General features: G+C 34.0%; 1 non-coding gene and 1 pseudogene across 1 annotated transcript; both read left to right on the plus strand.

Annotated features, from left to right (window-relative positions):
• The first annotated feature begins 5,558 nt into the window (after positions 1 to 5,558).
• Positions 5,559 to 5,665, plus strand: LOC122274803. The gene has a single exon (XR_006228347.1). It is a non-coding gene; the product is annotated as a small nucleolar RNA R71 (small nucleolar RNA).
• A 5,636-nt stretch (positions 5,666 to 11,301) lies between these two features.
• LOC122274427 lies at positions 11,302 to 14,291 on the plus strand (annotated as a pseudogene).
• The last annotated feature ends 878 nt before the right edge of the window (positions 14,292 to 15,169 follow it).

A 15,169-nucleotide genomic window follows, 5' to 3' on the forward strand; every position in this document is an offset into this window, starting at 1 on the left:
CTCAAAAAGATTCTCGTTTCATATTGAATGTTTTCTCTTTTCTTAAATGAAAAGAGAAAAATAATACAAAAACATGTAAGTGGGACAGTTAGTAGATAGAGACTTGAGATCATGTTTAATAAAACTGTGTATGATTCTCCATAAGCAAGCTGCAAGTAGGCCCTTCCAGGGTTATCATGTAAGTACCTTCCCCATGCCAACACGCCACTCCTCTTGCTTCTTGCTAATTAAATGGTGATCGGTCGAACTAAATCATCTTACCTAAATATATATATACATCCTTACATACCCTAAAAGATCATATCTAAAGTTGCTATATATATTTACGGTTAACTAACTTTTTTGGTGGGACATTTTGCTCAAGTCTTACCTAAGATAAAGACACCCCCATTTATAATTAATCTTCCCAGAATTCATCCTAAATATATAGTTTCTATATAACTAAACTACTTTCTATTTTGATGTCTTGCAATCAAATGCAACTCAACTTCAGATCAAAGGTCCTTCAGAGAAAAGATCAAGAAGAAGTACTGCATACTGATATGAAAGAGTTGACTGTTTCTGAAAAAATAATCTGAAGTGGTTGGTGTGTCCATATTAATGTCAACTATAAGACCAAAAATAAAAATTCAAAAATGAGATTGGTGGTCGCACAATACTAAGAAAAGGTTGAAAAGAATAGTTGGGTTAACAAAAGAACTAACAAAAAAGCTTACATGTCAACAAATTCATCTTGGATGACATGAAATTGAGATGGAAGATGGTTGAAAGGGTATGAAGATTTTGTAAGACTCTAAGCTAGTGAAAAAGTTTTTTAAAAGAAATTGTTTACAAAATGGAGCATGGCGTTAGCTGAGAACTATGATGCCATGATTGAAAATAAGAAATACAAGTAATAGAAATTGAGATTGTTTCAAAGAGAAAGAGGAGAATGAGAGAAAGACCTTGAATGCATAATCATTGCTATATTCAGTGGGTGATGAATACATTTTGGTTAATTAATATTTATAGAAATATTAAATGGAGATGAGATTTTTGTTAGTATCTTAATGGAGTTGTCAATAAAATCTCCTCATTTGGTCAAGCAGAAAACCAACAACTCTTTGGTTGATAATTATGAAAACCAAATCTCTTAAGTTGATACATATGAAAATCAAGTGTAGATAATAATTAAAGCAAATCTTTGATTTGAAATTATCTCTAACATACCAAAAAAAGGCAAAACAACTCTAAATCAGTTTTTCATTACTTCCATTATAGTCAAGTTATAGCCTATAGCATTGCTTGTATGAATCATGGACGAAATAGTTATTAAGAATAGATATCTATTTCATTTTATTTTCTTAAACTACATATATCTATTAGTCCCTGTTTTATCCAATATCAGTAGATTTTGTAAAAGAATAAAACTTATAACATCTCTAGAGAACGTATGATCAGCGTAGTTGAGGTGCATGGGTTTATTCAAAACTTGGCATTCCGAATGTAATTAAGTTAATTACGGAGATACATTTATGATTCAACAAATAGAGTTCTTAAGATCTTATGACTATCCTTCATTAATTCCAGCAGGAATTATTATCAACAATAATAATCACTTAATCTCATGAGCACTTCATGAGATGAAACTACAAAATTTTGAATAATTTTTTCATTCCAAACTGGTAAAAGAAGCTTATGTGGGCGTGTTGGCTTATCCACAAGATCATATTGAGAAGGGGAGGGTTACACTTGTAGTTTTCTTAGAAAATGAGACGCTGCAAATAAAGAGTTTAGAGATTGGTGGTTATTTATGTTTTCTTTTGCTAACTGGACACCAACAACAAGCATCATGTCAACTATGGTCAATGCTTTTTTAACACAAGTCTACACCAACCGATAGTCTGCATATTATTTCAACTTCCAAAATTTCAGTATTTCCAAGCAATTTGAAAGAATATGAGGGAATACTAGTGCACAAAGTATACTAAATTTGAAGTAAAATATTGAAGTAACTTATAATTTTGGTTACACCATGGAATTAAATAGCAATTTGAAATAAAATGAAAGAGAAAGGCATATCTGTGACAAATTACCCAATATCTTTTAACTACTTTAGGCTAACTGGATTGAGGAAAAATTAATGTACAAAGAGTCTATGCTAATTTATACTTGACCTAAACGCTAGGAATAAAATTGGGGTAAAAAGCAGAGGTTCTTACCAGCTATAAATCATGCCAACTGAGTGGAGGAAATGAAGGGGAAGAGGCGATACCAATAACCCTTTGCCACCAAGAAAAGGATCGTGGTGCAACAATAACAAAAGGGATTCGTATATACAAAAAGGAAGATTTTGTGGAAAAAATCTCAGCATAATGCATCAAACACATGGGCTGGTGTTTACATTCCTAAGAGGAAAACCCAGAAATTCCTTCCGTAGGCACCAAATGGGTGGAGGCAGCGAGTTAGTGGTCATTAATCGGTGGAGGAACACAAAATTAATTAAGAAGTGATTATGCAAATTAGAGGGAAAAGAAAACATACCTTCACAATGGCCACTATGAGCTGAAAATCAGCATCGGTCGACGCTGCAAATTGAAGCCCAAATCCACAGTGACTAGCCTAATAACAGGGCACCAAAACCTAATGCTCAGCGAAGGGGGCTCTATAGTCGAAATTGATAGACCAAAAACAGAGGAATTTATTGCAAATCCGGGGGGGAGGGGGTGGGAAAATGGGACTCCAAAAACTGAAAGAGAGCTCCGTGAACGTGTGTGCCTTGTGAATCCTTCTAGCTTCAAGTTCGGTTCGCACCAAATCAGTTGGTCAAACTCGCGATTTGCAGGTGGAGGTAGGGCAAATAGGTTTTGCCGAAGAAGCTTGTGGTTAGGGAGTTCTCTGAACACAAGGGAAGAAAGGTACTATGGTCTGCGAAATGTTGGGGCGGGGGGTGGGGGGAAATTAAAACATATTTACTACTTTGGCGCCCAGCTTCATCCCAACGTAGCTCCCAGCGCCGTAACAAGTCCATTTCTATTTGCAGCGCCATTAATTGGCACTATTACTCAAAAACTCGTTGTAACAAATAATTTCAGTACACTCCTCTCGGACAGATAATAAATATGTTAACATATTTGTAGCGATGTGAAAAACGCTGCAAATAATAACCATTTACAGCGTGTTTATTTGCAGCAGTTCAAAAAAGGCTAGGTCAAGTGTATTTTCTTGTAGTGTTCGGCTAAGAGCTTTTCTCTTATGAATTTATTTCATTTTTCAAAGACACTATAAGAAATAAAAAAAAAATGCAAAATATTAATTGATTTTACATTCTCACACTTTTCAAAGTAAATTATTAATCAGGACATATTATATATTTAAATTATAAAAAATTTATTATTTATTTCTTTTTGAAAAATTATAATTATACTACTTTACCTGTTATTATTAGTCTTAATAGTTAGAATCAAATGTGTATATTATATATTAGTTATTTCTAGAATAAACATATAACGTGCCAATTTTAATAATCTAAACTATAGTACTAAGTGTTAAATAATTTGACCATATAATTATAATGTAAAGTACCATCCTTTACACTAAGAAAAAAAATAAAATAAAAATTGTAATACAATTCAAACTATAAATTAGCTTTAAATTTCATAATTAATTTGTGATTAATAAATAAATTTTCACATAATTAAAATTTAAAGGAAAAAAAATTCAAGCTTTACTATTTTTTCATAAAACTTTTATGAAGAGTTAGTGTCAATTTGCAAGAAAAAAAAGTATAGAGCATTTGTTATAAGTTTTTTACATGTGCTGATTTTTTAAATAATCTCTTTTTCAAGTGTAAAGCACAAAAGTTAAAAAAAAACAAATCCAATCCCTATAAAGTTCAACAACGTTCCATGAAAGCCATCAAACCTCTTCTTTTTCTCCCACCCCCCCTCTCTCTCTTGCCGATAGCCTCTGCACTTTTTGGAGATCGTCTATCTCTCTCAACATGTCTTTGTCTCTATCATATCTCTCTATCTCTTTCTTTGTCTTGCTCTCTCTCCTCTCCTATCTGTTTTGCTGATCTTCCACCAACACCAACTACTGCCTGTTATGTGCGTAGTAACAGTAAATATAAACTAAGGAATTTTGGCAATTCAAGGAGCCAAAAATATTCTGCAACTTTATGGATAGAATCTACTTGCTTTCATTGATGAATATGTACAATACGTCCTTAATGAGTCCTCTAGGGTATTTAATAGATCTGTCTGCCAACTGTAGAGAGATGGTGATTGGCTTTGCTTCTCCAAGACCTAGTGTCCTGGAAACAAAGAGACATTAGAGTAATACTTGCCCCTAAGTCGCATAAAAATTTATCAAAAGAGGAATTTCCTATAGTACAAGGGATTGTGAAACTCTCTAGATCTTTCAACTTAGGCGGCTGCTTCTTATGTAAAATTACACTGCTCTCCTCAATTAGCATCACAGTCTCATGCTTTTCGAATTTTCACTTATTTGATAATATATCCTTAAAAAATTTAACATATGTAGGCATTTACTCTAAAGCTTCAATGAGAGGAATATTAATATGCAATTGCTTAAATATACTCAAAAATCTAGAGAACTGATTATCAATCTTATTGTTTTCTTAATTTTTGTGGAAAAAGAATTGGTGGATCATAAATTGAAGGAGAATGAGTTTCAAATGTAAACACCCTAGATTTCTTGCTTTTCGAAGCCCTTTTATTCTCTTTAGTCTTCTCAGCTTGCTAGCCGGCCACTTCCTGCTCTACTTCCTTCATCTCAGATTTGGCCTCCCCATGATTTTCCTGCTCGGTACTTTCCGCTTGTGGCTACTCATATGTCCACCCACTTCTCAAGGTTATTGCCTTGACATGTTCTTTCTGATTGGTCACAGTGTTGCTCGACAAAGTCCCTGCAGTCCTCTCGATAAGCATGTTTGAGAGCTAATCGATTTGCACATCAAGACTACAGATTGAAGCAAAGTTGTTTTGGATCACCATATCAGTCTTTTGCATGTACTATATAAACATATCCTCAAGTGTCAGTTTCTTTTCTTCTTGTGGAAACTGTTGAGATGGTCTAGCAGACCCTTGATTATTGCCCATAAAAAGTTGGAGTGATTTCTCCATCTGGGATTGAATGTATTTGAATAATGATTGTTTTGATGTTGGAAATTGGACACATAATGGGCTTGTTCATAACTTGGTTGGGCAAAAGGATTCCCCACTTGGCAATCTACACTTGAATGATTTCCTGTGCAATGATCACAAACAACATTAGTTTGAATAGCACTAACGTTCATCTTACCTAGTTGTTTGGATAAATTTGCCAACTCGGCTGCAATTGCGGACAGAGAGTCAAGCTCCACGATGCTGGCTACCTTCCTCGGCGTTTCTCTCTCTACGGCCCACTTATAGTTATTAGATGCCAACTTTTCTAGAAGTTCATATGTGGCTTCATGGGTCTTACTCATTAATGCTCCTCCAGCAGCCACATCAACCATAGATCAATTTGTGGGTCCCAAACCATTGTAAAATGTTTCGACTTGAAGTCATGTTGGGAGATCGTGATGAGGACACTTGTGCAACAAATCTTTGTATCTCTCCCATGCTTCATTCAGAGATTCACCCTCGAATTGGATGAAGGTAGTAATATTGTTCCTCAGATTTGCTGTCTTGGCCGGGGGGAAATATTTCACTAAAAAATTTTGTGCCAACTCCTCCCAAGTAGTGATGATGCCGAATGGTAAAAAGTTCAACCAGGCCTTTGCTTTATCCCTGAGTGAAAAAGAAAAAAGTCTCGATCGAATAGCATTATCTGTCACTCCAATTATGTTTAAAAGTATCACAAATTTCTAAAAAAATTGCAATATGGACATTGGGATCTTCTTGTGACAGCCCCCCAAACTGAACAGTTTGATGTATCATTTGAATTATCGTTGGCTTAGTCTCAAAATCATTAGCTTGTATAGCCGCCCTCCTTATGCTAGATGTAGCCCTATTAACTAAGGGCATAGTATAGTCCCTCAAAGCTTTATTATCTTGGTCGGCCATGGTAAATGCACATGTGGTAGCCTCTTGCTTCTTGTTTTTATTGATTCTATATAAAGTTCTTTCAATCTTGGGATTGAAAAGTGTAGGCTCTAATGGTTTAGATCAGGGCATAAACTTCTAAATCTTGAAATAGGAATAGAATAAAAGCAAAACTGAGGTCTATTTAAGCAAATTTTAAAAATAAAATCCAAATTAGTAACAATCTAGCTAGGATCAATATCAATAACAAATAATTAATTCCTGGCAACAGCGCTAAAAACTTGTTCGCGTGAAAATATCTACAAGTGCACAAAATCATAACAAGTAGTAAAGTATTTATATAAAATGTAGAGATTAATTATGCTACTGAGTACTGAAATTTACTAAATTAATTACTATTTGAAAAATCAAAATTTAAAGAATAGACTATCTAAATTAAACTGAAAAAAAAAAAGAGTATTAAAATTAAGACTGTAAAGATAATAAGAATAGATCTAGAACATTTGATTTCACCTAGCAAATCACACACAATTTATTCTTCCTCGTTATAGAATTCAAATTATCCCAAGTTGAAGATAAAATCCCTTAACTATTTAGTATCTTCTCTCGAATAATATTAAAAATATCTCCAACTAATAACTCCATATCTCTATATGAATTTAATCAAATGGAGACTAATTAAGTTCCTTAGATTTTTCTTGAAAATCACACTAATTGCAATAAAGCATCTCTACTTTCGCTCAACTAATGGTGTTTAATCCTAGAGCTCTAATCACAAATCACCTCTTGGTCTCAATACGATTCAATAGATCGAACAATAATTAGTTAGAAAATTGCAAGCATTAAGTACAAGGAATAAACACTCAATCATGGAAATATTGAAACTAAAATAACTTAGAATATAAATTATGTGTTCAATGCCATAATACATCAAAGCTCTAGAAAATAAAATTAGTTCATAATAAAACTGAAAAGAAAAAGAATAAAACTGAAAAGAAAAAGAATAAAACTAGTATTCTTCATTGGAGTCGGTTGATGAAGCATGCAGCTCTTGCCTCTACTCTCCAAATCCACCTCCTTGAAAGAAACTTAAAGAATAAAAACTAAACAAAGAACTGAACTTCAGAAAATCGTATAAAACTTAGATTCCAAACTCAGACTCCTAATTCATCCCACAAACCAAGATTAAATAGTTGTTAAAGTTGACAAAATGGAATTAGAGATTTATGGCTACAATCTAGCCTAAAGATCTGAAAAATAGTTTCTAAAGATAAATATTACAAAAGAGAAAAATATCCCAAAAATAATGAAATTATCAAAAATGAAAAATTCAGTGATAAGCAGATTGATTTGCAGAGCTCGGGAGGGTCTCATCGGGTAGATGCCGTGTGCGCTGAATACAACTGGTTTGCTTGCCTTTTGGGCGATATGTAAGGTTCCTAACCGAGATGAAAAAGATTCCCCTCTTGCCAACCTACTAAGCGGTAAAGCTGCTCTCCTTTGCTAGTTGTTACCCATAATATTGTTTAGGTTGATCGCTTAAGTTAGTCATTTAGACTAAACTTTCTTCTAATAATCGATTAAGCTCAAGTTTCATTGCCCAAACTAGTCGCATAATCTAACTACCCAAGCCTTGTCGCCAAGTCTTCTCGCCTAGGAGGTAAAACATATCATATCGCTCATCGCCTAACTCTTGTCGTCAATTCTGGTCACCCTTGGGTCTCCGGCCTTGCCTACCTAGAGGTAAGTCTAGCTAGTTCTCGTCTTTGGATGAGATAAATCTTTTTTCTGCCCACAGGACAAAGCTCTTTGCTCAAATCTCCTTAGCTCTCTTCAAATCTCGTCGCCTTTCGTTAGTGATTTGGATCCGTAGTCTCTTCTTTTGTACTAAAATGTTCTCCTTTTGTACTAAATCTTTTCATTCTTTCAAATCCAAGAAAATAAAGAAAAATATATTGAAATAAAATAAAACCAATAGAATTAAAGGAAAATTGACACTTTTTATAAATAGAAGAATAATAAAAATCACATAAAAATCTTACTTATCAACAACTAACTTTATTTTGCCGCAAAATAAATTGGCAGCAAAAGCTGGTAAGTTCCAACCGTTCAAGTAGTACTAGCGTTAACGTTAATTAATTATGACAAAACTATGTTGATATATTGTGTATTTTAGTCACTTCGCTCCTATATTAATAGAGATACTCATTCACTGCATTAAGAATTCAAAACTTTTGCTTAACAACCCTCGTGTTTAATTGCTATTGAGTTTGGAACCTCAAGCAGACTGCATGCCGCCGGTGACATTAAGCTAGATCAGGAATATATATATAAAGATCAATTTGATTATGGATCGATGGAGACCCCTTTGATATGAACTTGCTCAGAACTTATTACTACTCTACTCGTCAAACACATAAGAAATTATATAAACAATCAAATGACATCAAAATGACGAGGTTCGTGAGTAGTACTACTATAATAAAATGCTAGAATTAATATTATCTTCTCGCTTTTCTTTTCTTTTTCATTATAAAAAACATGTCTATATCAACAAGAATAGACTATCCTTTTGTTTTATATCTCATAAAAAAATACATATATGTTTATTGAAAGAATAAATTAATTAAGCTGGCGTGGCTGTAGTACTACGTACGTCCTTTCCATTGGTTTTATCCATTTGGTTACTTTGCTTCTGTTAAGTAGCATCTGGATGATCAGTCTTAGTACTTGCGAAACAGCGGCATCCAAATGCTAGCTACTACAATTTGGTCGAATATTGCATATATATCATATTGATGTTGCAACAGTTCGTACTTGTGTCTTTAAGTGCTTAATTGTTGTGTACGTCGATTATGCATGTTAGGTTCATCAAAAAAATCGAACTTCATAGATAATTACTAGGCACTTGTCTTTTTGGAGTCATTAATTAGGAGATTCAGTGATGGAGAAGGGGCATGATCTGCATGCAATTAATGCCCTAAGAGTTATTTTTTACCGCAAATTTCATACTTAGCCCATGAATGATATTCCAACTTCTGTCACCTTGTTTTTCCCTGCCATTTTGTGGACGTGATCATGCTAAATAATATTGTTTTCCCTTGGGTTTGGAAAAGCTGCAAGTTATTGGACAAGCTAGGGTTGTGACGGCCGGGGATGTGATCATGAGGGGCATATATATATCAATCCCTCATGAACTTGGTACGTATTTCTTTTTGTTTTAAATGAATAATGTATTAGAAAAGCAGGGATCATCAGGTGGTCATGGAGTACGTACTGGGGGGGTTCAATCTTCAATCCTAAGCTGGGGTGGTCAGGTTGGGCGCGCAGTTGTCGTACGTTTAGGCCAGTGGTGCTAATATTGGCTTGCTAAAAACTAATTTTCTATGATCCGTAAATGTTCACTTTCCATATAATGATTCAAAGCTTAATTAATTAAGCACGTACGTACGTCATGATCATCATCATGATATATATCATGCCTCATTGTACTTAGTGTATATATATATATTTTTCTAGCTATATATGTATAGATGTACAGCTATATATTTACGTAGAGAAATAATATTTATAATTATAAATGTGCAAATGCAGCGTAATCATTTTTTAAAAATATAAATAAATACGAGACTCACATGAAAAAAATTAATTTTTTAATAGCGACCCTAATCTTTTTCAAAATAACTACATGGCACTTGCGTACTTTACGACTGTATGTAATATTACTCATCTAAATATACATATTGTGATAAGTCTATATCTATAAATATATATATATATATAAATATTCATGACTGGTACATATAATATATATGGGCCTGAACCAAGAAAACAAAGCAGCAACATGATATCCATCGTTATGTCTTTAATTACTTGAATATTTTTGTAAAATTTGAAAAAGAGTAGAGTCCATGATTAAAAAGTTAATTTTTTTTTATGTGGGTCTCCTATTAATTTATTTTTTTCAAAGAGACTATACGGCACTTGCACAATCACAACTGCAAATATCGTTTCTCAACATATAAATAGTCCAATTTTCAGATCTCGATCGTATTGAAAGCTATTAATTAAATAGAGTTACATTAACAATTAACAGCTGCCTATTAATGATTTTCAATGTTATATCATCGCATGAATAAATAACATATATATATTTTTTATTTATATCAATGGTATCTAAGTAGGGCAATGTTTATATATAAGTCTATAGCTATACAATATAATTAATGGAAAAACCACAACTATTGTGAACAAATTTCAAAATGTTTGAATGAATACCAAATAATTTTAGATAAAAAGAAATTACACAAAGAGGTGAATCAGGTTTGGTCCCATAATTGGTTGAATCCTATGCCTTACATTGAAAGGATGATCCTGATCAGCAGTTCCATATATAGTTGTGCTATTTTAAAGCTTTTACACCATACAACATCCACGTGGCATCATTTAAGTGATCTTAAAATTTAAATTTTAAAATTTATCTTCCAAATCAAATTATGTCACGTAGATGATGTGGTGTAAAGACATTAAAAAAGAATTATTCTTCATGCATATATATTTCATTCAAAAGACTGGTGATTACTTACTAATATAATGATTTGATACAATTACTGAGACCATTATACTAAAAAAAAATCAAAATTTTGTGCCAATTTTTTTCATTCATTTTCTGTTTATAGGAAAATAAAGTAATTTGGGCATAACTATTTGCCCACTTGGATCCAGGCCATGGCATATGATTATAGAATAAGCCACCACTATAGATCATGATCTAGCCATGGCAATAATGTTAGAAAATAGAAAGCACTTTAAGGGAGAGGAAAATAGATAGCCATTATATATATTTATGCAACAAAGGAAGAGGAAAAAGATAAAATAGTGAAAAGGTAAAAAATGGATTGGATATGATTATTAAATAAACCTCCAATATTATAAGCCGGGGCATTTGCCAAGCGATTGTCTCTTATGAATACTATAAATATATATATATATATATATATATAAGGCCAAAGTAGACCAACTTCCAATGGTAGTCTTATGGCAGCAATAGTTCTCTTCTTCACTAGAAATGAAGGAGAATTCCATGGTTTTTGTCTTCCTCTTATGAAGCAAACTCCTGATTTCGTGTTCACCCAAAAACAAGCCCTTTCCTTGAGTGAGAGCGCCAGCAATTAGAAGAAACAAACTATAGCTTTTGAAGGGAAGGAAGGGAGAAAAAAACAAAAAACACATAAGGACAGTACAATTATATCATCAATATTTTCTTTTTCAAATGTCAAATATTACAGGAGATGAAGGCAGCTTCTCCTCAGGGAAGACGGGTGAAGAAGTTCATCAAGAAAAGCAGAAACAACAGCTTCAATATCCCTTGGATGACTCAAGCTCAGGACTCTCTGGTGCTGCCACTAACAGCAATAGCTCCACTTCCCAACGGCAGAAGGTTAAGAAGAAAAGGAATCTTCCGGGAACTCCAGGCAAATCCAAACAATCCCAAGAACCTTAATTGGTCTTTTTTTTCATGCTAATATATATCTCTGTTATATAGCTAGTTCCTTCATATATATATATATATATATAATATAGTGAGTTCCTCAAAATAGTTTTAATTTCTTGGTGTTTATTTTCATGAGATTGAAACCTGTGATCAGTCCTCTTCATTAGTATCTAGGGTTCTTGAACCTTAATTATATAAGATGATGTTTTATTACTGCATGAATTTTGAGTTGGGGTTCAGTATGGTTAAGGATATATTCATGTCAAGGTGTATTTGATCATTCAGTTCAAGACTACAAAAAAAATGGTAAATGGAATACTTATCATCTCAAAAAGCTTAAACCTGATCTTATTTAAGTCTTGCAAAAGAATAAGATCATATGATAACAGTTCAATTATTGCACTTGAGATCAGAATAATTTTGTACAACTGTTTGCTTGATTGCACCTTTTGTTTAATGTCTTTTTGTTTGTAACTGTTTTGGGCTTTATGGAGCCAAAGAATCTTTCCTTACTTCAAGTGAATATTTTGTAACATTTTATATTCTAACTCAGATAGAAGAAATCGACAATTAAGTTCTAATTATTGAATTTTCATGGATTATTAGATCCAAGTGCCCAAGTTATTGCTCTATCACCAACAACACTAATGGCAACAAACAGGTTTGTGTGTGAAATTTGCAAAAAAGGGTTCCAGAGGGACCAAAATCTTCAATTGCACAGAAGAGGTCATAATCTTCCATGGAAGCTAAAGCGAAAAACAAGCACTGAGGTCAGGAAACGAGTCTACATATGCCCTGAGTCCACATGTATACACAACAACCCTGCTCGTGCTCTAGGAGACCTTACAGGCATCAAAAAACACTACAGCCGGAAGCATGGAGAAAAGAAATGGAAATGTGATAAGTGCTTGAAGAAATATGCAGTGCAATCGGATTGGAAGGCTCATCAAAAGAGCTGCGGTACTAGGGAATACAAATGTAATTGCGGAACCATCTTTTTCAGGTTCGCATAATATTGAATATTTTTGAGTAATTTCACGTACAACTATAAAGTGCGTAAATGTTGCGTAATCACTTTGAAAAAAAGTATAGTCCGATATTAAAAAAATCAATTTTTTCATGCAGATATTATGTTTTATTCACTTTTTTCAAAGGGACTATGTTGCGGTTGCACAATTTACAATTGTAAATATCTTTTCTCAAGAAGAATAGGATCATCGTATAACCTTATATCGAGGAATATCTCTACGTTGAGATAGTTTTTGCACGTTAATTTCTCAACTCGTAGAGCTTGTTGAAAATGAAAAACCATCACTTGTCCCAAAAGCTTAAACTGATGAAAAAAGATAGATTTTATTATTTGTTTTATGTCTTAACACACCACCTCACGTATGGGCTAGACTCCCCCTCTATCAATGGGTGGCCCAACACATGGATATTTAATTAAATGAAATAAAATGTAGAGTCAAAATTCCAACTCAGGATCTCTGTTTTGATATTATGTAAAATTATCACTTATTCTAAGAGTTTAAACTGATATAAAAAGATAGATTTTATTATTTATTCTATATTTTAATAGAAAATACTTGCTACAAAATGAATTAATTGCACTGTCCATGGGCTATTTTCACTTGGGTTAGTTACAGTACTAGTTGTATTGTAAGTTCCCCAAAATAGTGGAAATATGTGGAATTAATGGTCGACAAATTGATGGACTTTTTTAGATACCCTTTTTGGTGCTTCTTTTTATGTCGTTCTTTTAGCACGCCCCCTCCCCTCCCTCCCTCCCTCTCTCTCTTTTCATACTTCATGTTTTGAATATAGTTCTTGTATTCTCTACTGAACTTAGTTTCTTTAATTCAATTCTTACTTTCCAAACAGTATGCAACCCACTTCTTCATTTGTGTGTGCGTGCAGGAGAAATAGTTTTATCACCCACAGGGCTTTTTGTGATGCATTAGCAGAAGAAAAAAACAAAGTAAACCAGGAACTAATCAACAACAATGGATCAAACATTCAAGCACAGATGCCTGAGATCATGTCATCTATGCCCAGGAATATGACCACTAAAATATCCACTAATGGAGCATCCAACTTCAACAATTCAGACCCCAAAAACCAGCTCAAATCCCTCTCTCAAGATCCAGGACTCTCAATGCCCAGCTTCAAACCTATGAACATGACAGGAGGAATGTTCTCAACCAGCTCTAGTACTCTCTGTGATGGTCCAAGAACCTCCTCTTCTTCAAGCCTTCAGTTCAGTTCCAACAACTCCTCTAGGGCCCTTCATCCCCTTCTAGAAAGTAAAAAGGGGGGCCAAATATTCGGTTCTACTCACATGTCAGCAACAGCCTTGTTGCAAAAAGCAGCACAAATAGGAACGGCAAGCAGTAGTACTATAAACTCTCCCATGATACACATGAAGAGCTTTGCTGGTAGCATGGCTGGTCATGATCACCAGCATTCTTCTTCCATTAGACCACCATACACAAGTGTCATCCAGCAACATAGCACTACATATGATCATTTCCAATCAGAACCTAATCAAGCAAACCTTGTTAAGATAAATGACGGTGGAGGATTCATGACCACCCAACTCTTGCAGAAAGGTACGCAAGAAATCTCACAGATCTTTGATGCTTCCGATACTGGCTCTTCAATGAAATATAATGCTTAGTCAAATGTTCATGGGGGGTGACCAGAACCAATGATTCATCATGCACATGGAACAAGAGGAACAAGGTCAGACCTACATCAATGGGGCTTGAGAAGACCATGGCTCCCCACAAAAATTTATTGAACTCCTATAGGAGTTGGTGTTTTGTATGAAGTTTTTCGCAAACTTAATTTCCCCTCCCACCTAAGACAACTCCTTAAGAGTTTTTATTTGAGTTGCATGAATAAATACATGTCCACATAAAAAATTAAGTTTGAGTTGCATGCAAAATACATATTCTTAATATTATGGCTTCCCAAATTTCTCAAACTATTATATGTTGTTAATGTAAAATTATGTGTTGGAAAATTCCTAATGTCGAAACTAGGCAAAATGAGTTGTAATCTCATTTAGTTGAGTTAAGATAGAGTTTGGTTCGAGATTGAAGGCTGTCAAAAGGTGAAGAAAATGGTCAAACCAAGAAGTCGCTAGACTAATGTGGTTTATTAAAAAAACACAATATTTCCTCTCGTAGAGGTTTTCTTTCCCTGTCACTATACAAGATTTCAATCGGTTTTTTAGGTAGATTTTCTGGGATCTTGTGCGTAGATAACTCCTGCTTATCGACATGCCAACAATGGAAGAGAACATAGAAGAAAACTCTCCCTCTCCGAGCAAGAACAAGAGAAGATATTGGTGGACACTACTTTGCTAGAACGTTCAAAAAATAGGAGAAAAAAATATTTGATTATGTCCCTGCTGACGGACAAAAATTACAACCGGGAGGCGTTTAAACAAACAATGAGGAAGATTTCGCGTCTAGGAAAGAAAGTGTCTTTTAAAGATCTGGGTTCTAGACTAATACTAGTTGAGTTTGAAGATTGCATAGAAAAAGAAATGGTGAAGAGAGAAGGGTCATGGTCTTTCAACAAGCACCTCGTACTGATGAAAGATTTTGAAGGGAAGCTCCAAATTAATGACAACGATTAC

This window comes from Carya illinoinensis, chromosome 8, assembly GCF_018687715.1.
Source record: "Carya illinoinensis cultivar Pawnee chromosome 8, C.illinoinensisPawnee_v1, whole genome shotgun sequence".
Taxonomy (NCBI): Eukaryota; Viridiplantae; Streptophyta; class Magnoliopsida; order Fagales; family Juglandaceae; genus Carya; species Carya illinoinensis.